Source organism: Lolium rigidum, chromosome 4 (genome assembly GCF_022539505.1).
Source record: "Lolium rigidum isolate FL_2022 chromosome 4, APGP_CSIRO_Lrig_0.1, whole genome shotgun sequence".
Classification (NCBI taxonomy): Eukaryota; Viridiplantae; Streptophyta; class Magnoliopsida; order Poales; family Poaceae; genus Lolium; species Lolium rigidum.
In genome coordinates this window covers 166,017,195-166,027,248 of record NC_061511.1, presented here as the reverse complement: position 1 = coordinate 166,027,248, position 10,054 = coordinate 166,017,195, and positions in this window count along the sequence as shown.

The window sequence follows — 10,054 nt, the reverse complement described above, 5'->3', positions numbered from 1 at the left end:
GGAATTGTTGTTTTGTTTCATGATTTTTTTAAGATAAAAGGCCCAGAGAGCCGGGAAATCTGCTTTAGATGCACTCACTATTCAAAATCATATTTCAAAATGTCTAAAAATTCTGAAAAAAATATCAGGGTGTATGCACAGACATTCCTTGTTCGCGCACGAAGCTTCATGGAAAAATATTAGTTTTTGTTGCCAGTAAAAAAAACAATTTTGGGCGCTCTAAAATAGCTTGTAATGAGAGTGTTTTTGTCTTTTTTACATAGTGCACACAAAATGTTTTTCTGCCAAACTTTTGTGTTCTAACATAGAACGTGAGGATGCACACCTATAAGCCAAAACACCATGTCCCAAAGAACCTGATTTTAAATTAATAAAGCTCTCAACCTGCTAGGATACAATGGTGTTGCTAATACAAACTTGAGCAAGTTTAAAAGAAAAGCGAAGCCTTAGGGCATCTCTATGGGCACGATGCATTTCGGACGCCCAAAAGTGGTCGCGAGCGTTCATTTGTGTCGCCACGCGGACATATTTTGTTCGCTCGTCCGTTTGCGTTTGGGTGTGCTCCCACCGGGGTGATCCATTTTTTGAATTGCAACATAGTTAAAAACATTCAAAGTAGTACATAAAAATGCATAAAACTATACAAAGTAGATCTATAGGCCTAGACTACTTGCTTCCTGACGGGCGACACCGTCGTTGCGTCGCTCCGTCGCCTGCTTCTCCACCGTCTCCCGCGCGGCCGCTATGGCTCGGTGCGCCGCCGCGTCCTCTTGCAGGCACTACTCCAGCCTCGCGTTGGCGGCGTCGTCCTTGAGCGTCTCGAAAGACTCGACGATGGCCCTCTGCTCCGCCGCCTTCTCCTCCGGCGTCGGCGCATCAGTGTCATCGGAGGACCAAGATATCTTCGAGTCGGAGTCCTCCGCTGCAGCGGCGACCGCCAGCCTGCGCTGTTCCAGCTCGGCGTCCAACACCGTGTGGCCCGCCAGCTCCTCCTCTGCTTCCTGCGTCGCGAGTGCCAGGGCCGCGGCGTCCCTGACCGGGTGGAGGAGGTCGGTGCTATCTTCGGAGTCGAACTCCTCGGAGGAGCTCGAGGTCGGAGGAGGTGGAGTGGGAGGTGAAGGTGGAGGTGGAGGCGTGGCAGCCTGGCCGCGTCCGGCGCTGCTCATGGTGGATCTGCTGGAGGCTGAGAGGAAGCGGCGCTACGGCAGCGGCGGCTAGGGTTTATGGGGAGGAGATGAGATGCTCACGCCCCTGTATATATAGGTCGGAGGCAGGGCGACGACCGCGCCACGCGTGACATCGCCATTACTACGTGCGCAGAGGTAGGCGACGGCCGCGCGCCACGCGAGGCATCGCCATTTACGCGGCCGCGACCGCCGAAGCGACGCCGCCGCCGCATGCGGCGGAGAAGACGAATCGACGCTGCGTCACTGCCAGGCGGGCCCAAACAAACGTCCGCCAGACGCGAGCGGACACTTTCCGCCCGCCAGAGACGCATCCCAGACGCATATTTGGGCCAGGTTTGCGTCTCCGCGGACGGCCCTGTCACTTTGCGTCGTCCCGCTGGAGGTGGTGCCAGATACATTTCCGGTCACGGTGGACGAAAACGGTCGCTGAGCGACCGTTTTCGCGCCGCTGGAGATGCCCTTATAGAAACTACAAGTACCGACCGCAAGCACGGCTGAAGACACAACACCAAGTCTTGGAGTGTCCCTGCACACTTAAACCTGCACATATGGCAGGAGTTAACCTGCGCCCCCTAGCTTGCGCAACCTGTGTTGTGTTGGAAATTGCAAAGAGGCACGTGGAACCGAACTCCACCAAGCAGCGCCATCAAAAGACCACCTTAGATAAGCCACGAAGAACTGCCGCGGACGGAAGGAGACACAGATCAAGCGATAAGGAGAAGCACTAGCGCCAAAGGGATGAAGAGCCAGCTCGAAGATCACAACGCCAAACTGCTGCCGAAGGAGGGTCCCTCTATGTTGGAGAGGTATTGTGCCATGGAGGGTCCCTCTATTCTTTCCTTTTGAGTGGAAGTACCTCTACTTACTCTAGAGTCTCCAGCCTGGGAGATCGGAGTCTCCAGCAAAGCCTCCAATGTCAAGGGTGAAACCCTGCGGACGGGATCCAAGAGCTGAGGCATATGTGAAACGTTGCTCAATCACAGGGTTGGAGTCTCCAGATCGAGTCTTAGAAGTCTAGGAAGAAACCCTCCGAGCCCGTATGAGTAGCCGAGGCAGAGGGGAAATGCTGCTCAATTACTAGGGCCTGGAGGCTTTGCCGGCTTCTTCGGCCTATGAGGTCTGGAGTCTCTGGTCCTTGGCACACCGGAGTCTTCGGCCTGGAGCTCCGCAACAAGTGACTTTCTGGAGGTACTCTCCACCAACATTCCATCGCACCCGTGAAATCATCAAAGGAACATATAGATACACAACCTACAAATTACATGTGCCGTCTTGATCTTTTCACTTTTGAGGGGTCGATCATAGTCTTGTGATTGATATGGATTTGACCTAAAACACTTAACCGGCTAAAACTCCTAATGGTGTTATAAAACACACAATACCCACTTAGGGAGGGAAATTCCCTTTCACAAGGTACATGGAGAACACTCAGTTGACCAAGTGCCACTTAATCACGAATGAGTGAAGATAAATCACAATGTGCTTGTTGCGCAGTGCACTGATGTTGAACCAGATTTGTGGACATGTAGACGAAGTTGGCATTGTCGCAAAACACGACGATGGCCCGAGGGAGAGGTCGATGTAGGTCCACCAAGAGTTGATGGAGCACCGTGTGTTGGCCACGGGGTTGGAGATGACGTGGTACTCTGCTTCAGCGCTGGAGCGAGACGCGATGAGCTAGTATATGGAGGAGCAAGACACCAAGTAGGCGCCGATGAAGACACAATAGATGGAGGTGGAGCGGTGAGTAGCGGGGCAACCTTTCCAATCTGCATCCATGTAGGTGATGAAGGACTCCGCGGTGGAAGGTATGAGATGAAGACCGTGGCCAACGCAAGATGTTAGTCTTGCTGATCGTGCATGTGAAGGCAGATTTGTTGAACGACATATGTAATACCTAGACGCGTGAAGGTCAGGTACTGCAAAGCCCCGATGGGGTTGCAGTACTCTATGGGGTCAACCACAGGAGATCCAACATTGGTGACGAGCTTGGGCACAGTGTCAATGGGGGTCGAGGAAGACGTGCATGAGCTCATGATGACACGATTCAAAATCTCGGCATCGTCCTTTTGTTGGGAGAAACATCCCAGAAGACATGCATGAGATGGCGATGCCAAGAAAGTAGGTCAAAGGATCGCATGGGCACCTAGAGAGAGAGGGGGGTGAGTGAATAGCTGGTAATCAAATTTTAATTCTTTTTCAATTTAGGCTTGACACAAAAGGTAAAATCTCTAGATATGCAGCTAGGTGAATTTACCTATATGACAAGATGCAAGCAAGTACCAAAATACATCAATACAAGTAGTAAGCGGCGGTAGATGGATAGAGGTAACCGAGAGTGGAGCATGTGGAGATACAAGGGTTGATCCCCGTAGTTCCTTTCTTTTGAGGGGGAGTACGTCTACGTTCGAGGTGCCACGAAGGCGGACCAACACTACAAAGGCCTCACCCTATTCTCCGGTGAGCAAACCACACAAGTTAACTCATGCTCCACTAAGCAGTAGCCTTGAAGGTGGCAACCAAACCATTTACACCAAGTATGAGGCACACATCCACTACCAAATTGGAGGCTCCCAAATGAAGCCCTCGAAGCTTTACACAAAGAAATAGCTTCAGGACGACATCACAAAGATCCACAAAGATATACAAAGATTCACAAAGAATTTGAGCGACGGTAACAAATCGGTTTGGTGGGATTGTAGATCTAGGGCTTCTCCTTCACTCCTCAAAGAATCAAGGCATTTGGGTGGAGGAAGAGGGAGATCTAGATGAGTTATGAGGTTTATTAATTGTAGGAGAGAGAGGTAGGTGGGTCGTCAATTGTTCAAGGAGGAATAAGGCCCCCTTTTAAATGGGTGGAAGAAATCTAGTTGTTGGGAGGGGAGCTGCCATATTCTCCACTGGCCGGACCTGCCGGGCCAGGCTGGACTACTCCGGCTGGCCGGACTGGTTTGGGCCAAGCCATACCAATCCGAGCAGTATTACTGGGAAGGTACCTCACGCCCGACCGCCATCCCGGAACCAGGTTCGACGAGTCCGACCTAGCCTGACCTTCTGGCCCCTGGCCAGACCACTCCGACTAGGCGACACCAGCTCTCCCAAATGCAGCTCCATGAGCCCAATGGCAAGAAAAACCTCTAGGAAAATTTATATATGCCCGTGGTTGGTTTATAGGTTGCTATAGAATCAGAAACCACCGTGCCAAACGTATCATTATCCCCTCTAACTAAAGCGGAAAGCCTAGATACAAACCAAAACGAAAAACCTGGGCTTCCCATAACTTTGCTTATCGAAACCAGGGATACTTTAGTCCATTTTATCTTTTAGAAATAGCTAGTCAATCTCAAGAAACGGTTAGTGTCCAAGTGTTGTTAACAAACATCAAAACCAACTTAGGAGACGAAATGTTCTTTCATTAGTGGAGATCCCCCATGTCTATCATGGGAAACTCAGGATCTAAGGGCTGAGATGACATGCTCGAGTAAAAGTGTCGAGGGGTTTGTGAGGATGATGTCGTTGATGTAGTGTCTCACGGGGTGTTGGACTTGGAACACGAGAAGCTAGCCATCGCGATGAAAGCAGCAAACCGTTGGTAGCACGCACAGGGTGCCTCCTTCAAGCCGTAGAGAGATCTGTTAAGGCGGCATACGTGGTCGCGCCATAGTGGTTGCGATAGTAGAGGACCTTAGAGAGGGGTTCCATGGATGAACACATTCTTGATGAGCTGGCGTATCTTCAAGTCGAGGGAGAGAGCGATGTAGATGACGGAAATCATTTATGTTTTCACAATTGGACTGAATGTCTCGTCAAAGTCGATGCTCGGTGCGTGAGAGAGGCCTAAAAGAACCCAACGAGCCTTGTATTGTCCGAGACAACCGTCGGGTTGAGCTTGTGCCGGAAGATCCACTTGTCGGTGATGATGTTGGCTTTGTGAGGTGGACGCACAAGATCCCATGTGTTGTTGTAACGAGGGCATTGCACTCGACCTTCATCGCGTTGAGCTAGTTGGGGTCCTTGAGATCCACCCGAAACGATTTAGGAACCTGGGAGGTTGAGGCGCCCACGAGGTCCAATGACATTGCCAACACGATGGATAGTCACAGTGTAGTGAGGTGGTGCATGCACAGTTGGTGAAGACGATCGCGGATGCGAGGGCATCATGGAGTCGAATGGTGAGGGCACCATCGAGGCATGCTCAATCGCGGGCGAGCCAAGCGGTGAAGGAGATGTCGAAGAGGAGTGTGATGCAAATGGAAGGGCGGAGTGTGATGGCGGCTTGACACCGTTGGGGAACCCCAAGAGGAAGGTGTGATGAGCACAACAGCAAGTCTTCCCTTAGTAAGAAACCAAGGTTTAATCGACCAGTAGGAGAAATGCGTGACTTCTGAAGGTGTTGCTAGCTGACTATTGGCAGGACGCACACCGGCGTCAACAATAACGTGGAACCTGCACACAACACAACCAAAATACTTTGCCCCAACTCACAGTGAGGTTATCAATCTCACCGATTTTGGTGAACACAAAGGATTAAACGTATCAAGTGGAAAGAGATGTTTGCAGCAATTAAAGAGAACAGTGCTTGCAGAAAGTAAACAAAACATGATTGCAGCAGATAAATTTATCAGTGTAAAGGAAAAGACCGGGGTCCATAGTTCACTAGAGGTGTCTCTCCGTAAAGATAAATAACATGATGGGTGAACAAATTACAGCTGGGCAGTTGACAGAATACCAACCATACATGACAAGATGATTACTATGAGATTCGTTTAGGCATTACAACATAATACATAGACAGTAATCCAACTGCGTCTATGATTAATAATCCACCTTCCTGTTATCGTCCGAACCCCTTCCAGTATTAAGTTGCAAGCAATAGATTATTGCATTAAGCAATGTGTGCAAAGTAAACAATAGAATTACCCTTGGATAAAACATTGTTGTTTTCTCCCTAGTAGCAACAACACATCTACAACACTAGAAGTTATTGTCACTCTTCCAGAAAACTAGAGGCATGAACCTACTATCGAGCATAAATACTCCCTCTTGGAGTCACAAGCATTTACTTGGCCAGAGCAACCACTAGCAACGCAAAGCATGCAAGATCACAAATAACATATGAAAAATATATAATTGATCTCAACATAGTATTCAATATTCATCGGATCTCAGCAAACAAAACATGTAGCATTACATAAGGTTGATCTTGATCATGTAGGGAAGCTCACAAGATCTAAACATGGGGCACAAATTGGAGAAGACAACCATCTAGCTACTGCTATGGACCCATAGTCCAGGGATGAACTACTCATGCATCACTTCGAAGACGGGCATGGCGATGTAGATGCCTCCGGCGATGATCTCTCCCTCTGGCAGGGTGTCGGGAAGAGCTTCAGAACCCTCCCGAGCTAGGGTCTGCAATGGCGGCCGTGACGGAACTTTTCATGGATGGAAGCTCGGGTGTTTAGGTTTTTCCCGAGATTATGAACAAATAGGCGGAAGGGCGAGGTCGGTGGAGGCCAGGGTAGCCCACACCGCCCCTTGGCACGGGCCCAGGCCAGGCCGCTCCAAGGCATGGTCTGGCCGCCCTGCGCCTCTTCTTCGTCCCTCCTCTGCACTATGTCTTCGTTACGGAAAAATATTGACTTCGGCTTTTGTTTCATCAAATTCCGAGAATATTTCCTATACAACTTTTCTGAAATACAAAACAACATAAAACAGGGAACTGACACTGTGGCATCTTGTTAATAGGTTAGTGCCGGAAAGTGTATAAAAGTGCAACGGAGTGTGAGAAAAACATATATAAATTGGTGTAAAACAAGCATGGAGCATCAAAAATTATAGATACGCTTGCGACGTATCAACATCCCTAATCTTAACTCCTGCTCATCCTCGAGTAGGTAAGTGATAACAAAATAGTTTTTGAGGTGACATGAAGCCAACACAATCTTGATCAAGTTATTGTAAAGCATTGTAAGCTGGGATCAAAGTACTCTAAACATAGGCATGATAGATATAAATCTAACAATAGAACTTAGCAACTATGTTATAACATGAGAAGTAACTCAAACAAAGGATCATGAATAATTGCGCATTGAAAGATACTATTTGTTTATGAGCACATAGAAAACATAGCAAAGTGGTACTCAACATGTCCTTTATGAAGCAGCAAAACATAAATGCTAGGACACCTTTAAAGTTCAAAGGGTGACTAGATACAAGTAATTTAAGAACAAGCAATAGCATAATCATGAATCAATCAATAATAATTGTGACTATGCACATTGTACTAAGAATTACAACTATGCTCTCTTATTTGGTGCATAAAGAAGAAGGTGAAGACTCAACATAAAAGTAAAAGAAAGACTCTTTGCAGAGGAAGCAAGATTAACAAGTTTTATAAACCTTCCAAAAATTATGGTACTCATTAGCTTTGAGCTCTCATTGCCCCTATAATAAGCATCTTGAATGGTTAAAGTTAATGTGAGGGCAAATATGAGTTATATGCTTGACAAATCACAAGTTGAAAATCTCGTGCCCCTTGAATACGAGTACCTAAACCTCATGCTACTCAACTTAAGTCCCAAATAAGTTCTTGTCATTATCATTGTAAAGTATACATGTATCATCGAGAACGCCAACGGGGTACCTCATGCCCCATGATATGGAAGTACTCCTGCATAGGAGCAATCCCATGCCAAAATGACAAGACAAACAGACAATGAGCATCTCAACAATCCTTTTATTTACTATGGATAGAGCTTTTTATTGAAAATGCTTCATAGAATGCTCACTGTGGTTCACTGTAAATTTCCACCATGAATGATGCATGACTTAAATTGGTGGCCCAGGCGTTTCTCTAACACATATACAAACTTCATGGAATTACATGTTTCCATTTTATTTTGCACCGCTAGACATCCATAAACAAAAGAACATGACATCAACTAAATAGGAATAAGTGCAATGTTGAAAGCGTTCCCCATGAAAGCATGGTTGTGCTAACTCCGAACTCGTAATTTGCAAACATATAAACTTCATAAGATAGTCACAATGGCTCAAGTTTATTAAGTGCAAGAAAATAAATATGCCATCAAGTTCGTGAGAGCTTTACTAACTAATTTTCTCATGCCAAAATTTAATTTGGAAGATAAATAAAAACATGATGAATATACTTGGAATAGCAATAATGCTAGTTGGTAGATATGGTGAACACAATTGGCAAACTTTGGTTATTGGTGGTTGGATGCATGAGATCATACTCAGTACAGGCGATTGCTAGCAAAAGACTGGGAGCGACCAACTAAGAGAGGAGTAATGGCCATAATCATGCATAGCGACAAATATTATCAATCAAAGCATAAAGTGATACTACAAGTCAAAAACTAAATGATCATAGAGGATTTAGTTGACTGGTTGTAGTCATAACATGGTATAAGCATGTGCCAAGTCAACCCAATAAAACATCAAAGGAGAATACCACAATATTATGCTTTGCATGATGGAAACAACACATGATTCTTTCAATAGCACATTATGCACCCTGAGCTATTTGAGACAAGTCATGCTACAACAATAAATACTAAGCATATGACAAGAATAACATCAAACATGACATGCCAAAGTCTAAGCCACAGTCTAGACAAGCTTCCTTTTGCATCATTATAAACATGAAACACATTACTCGTCTCCAACACCAATCAACTTATTTGAAATAACTCTCAGAGATGAAAATTAATATGGACCAGAGAGCTAATCATACATAAATAAAGAATACTAACGAGCTCTTAACATAATTCAAGTGAAAGAATAAGAGCTAAACGCATTACTAGAAAACTAGAACACTCGCAGAATAATAAGAGTGAAAACTAGAGCGTTCTATGCAATTAAAACGGAATGTGTCTTTCTCCAAAAACAAATGCCGGGATCCAACCATATGCTACAGAAAACATAACAAAACAATCTAAAAAATAAACAAATACGCTCCAAGAACAACACATAGCGTATGAAGCAATAAAAATATAGCGCATAGAAAGATGACATATTGCTTTGTTGATGAAGATGAGATGCCTTGAGCATCCCCAATCTTTGACGCTTGTACCTCTTGGATATTTCTTGGGGTGACATGGGCATCCCCAAGCTTGAGCTTTTGTCCATACTTCATCTCATCACATCATTCTTCTCTCCCTACACTTGAAAACTTCCTCCATACAAAACATCACATAATTCTTTATTAGCAGCATTAGTACAATCAAAATAATAAATCCACTTGGGTTCAATTATAACATATATCAAACATCTGTTAAAGCATTAGCTACTGTAGTAACTTGTTCAAAAAGCTCTTTGATCAAAAGAACTAAAAAATAAAGAGATTAAGAGACAAATGCAAATAGTGGCAGAAATCTGTCAAAACAGAACAACAGGTAAAAATCGATTTTTTTGAAAATATTCTGTTGGTCAAATCGAAAAGTGTTCAAGTAACGAAAGTTACATAATAACCTGGGGAATATGGAAACAAATTGGAAGATAAAAATTCTGCTCTGGCTGTGAATACGAATTTTTATGGCAACAACACATAATCTGTTTTCAGGACAACAACTTCCCAAAATCTTACTTTCTCTCTATTAGAGGCTATTGTTGGCACAAAAACAATATAAAAATGATAAGAAGAGGTTATTACAGTGGTAATAACTTCCAACACTCAAAAAAAGAGAAATTATAGAAATTAAACATGGGTTATCTCCCAAGAGTGCTTTTTTTAACGCCTTCCAGCTAGACGCAGAAAAAGAGATAGCATCAAATATTATCAAGTGAAGAAGCATCAACATCATAACCTGTTTTAATAATATAATCATATGGTGATTTATTTC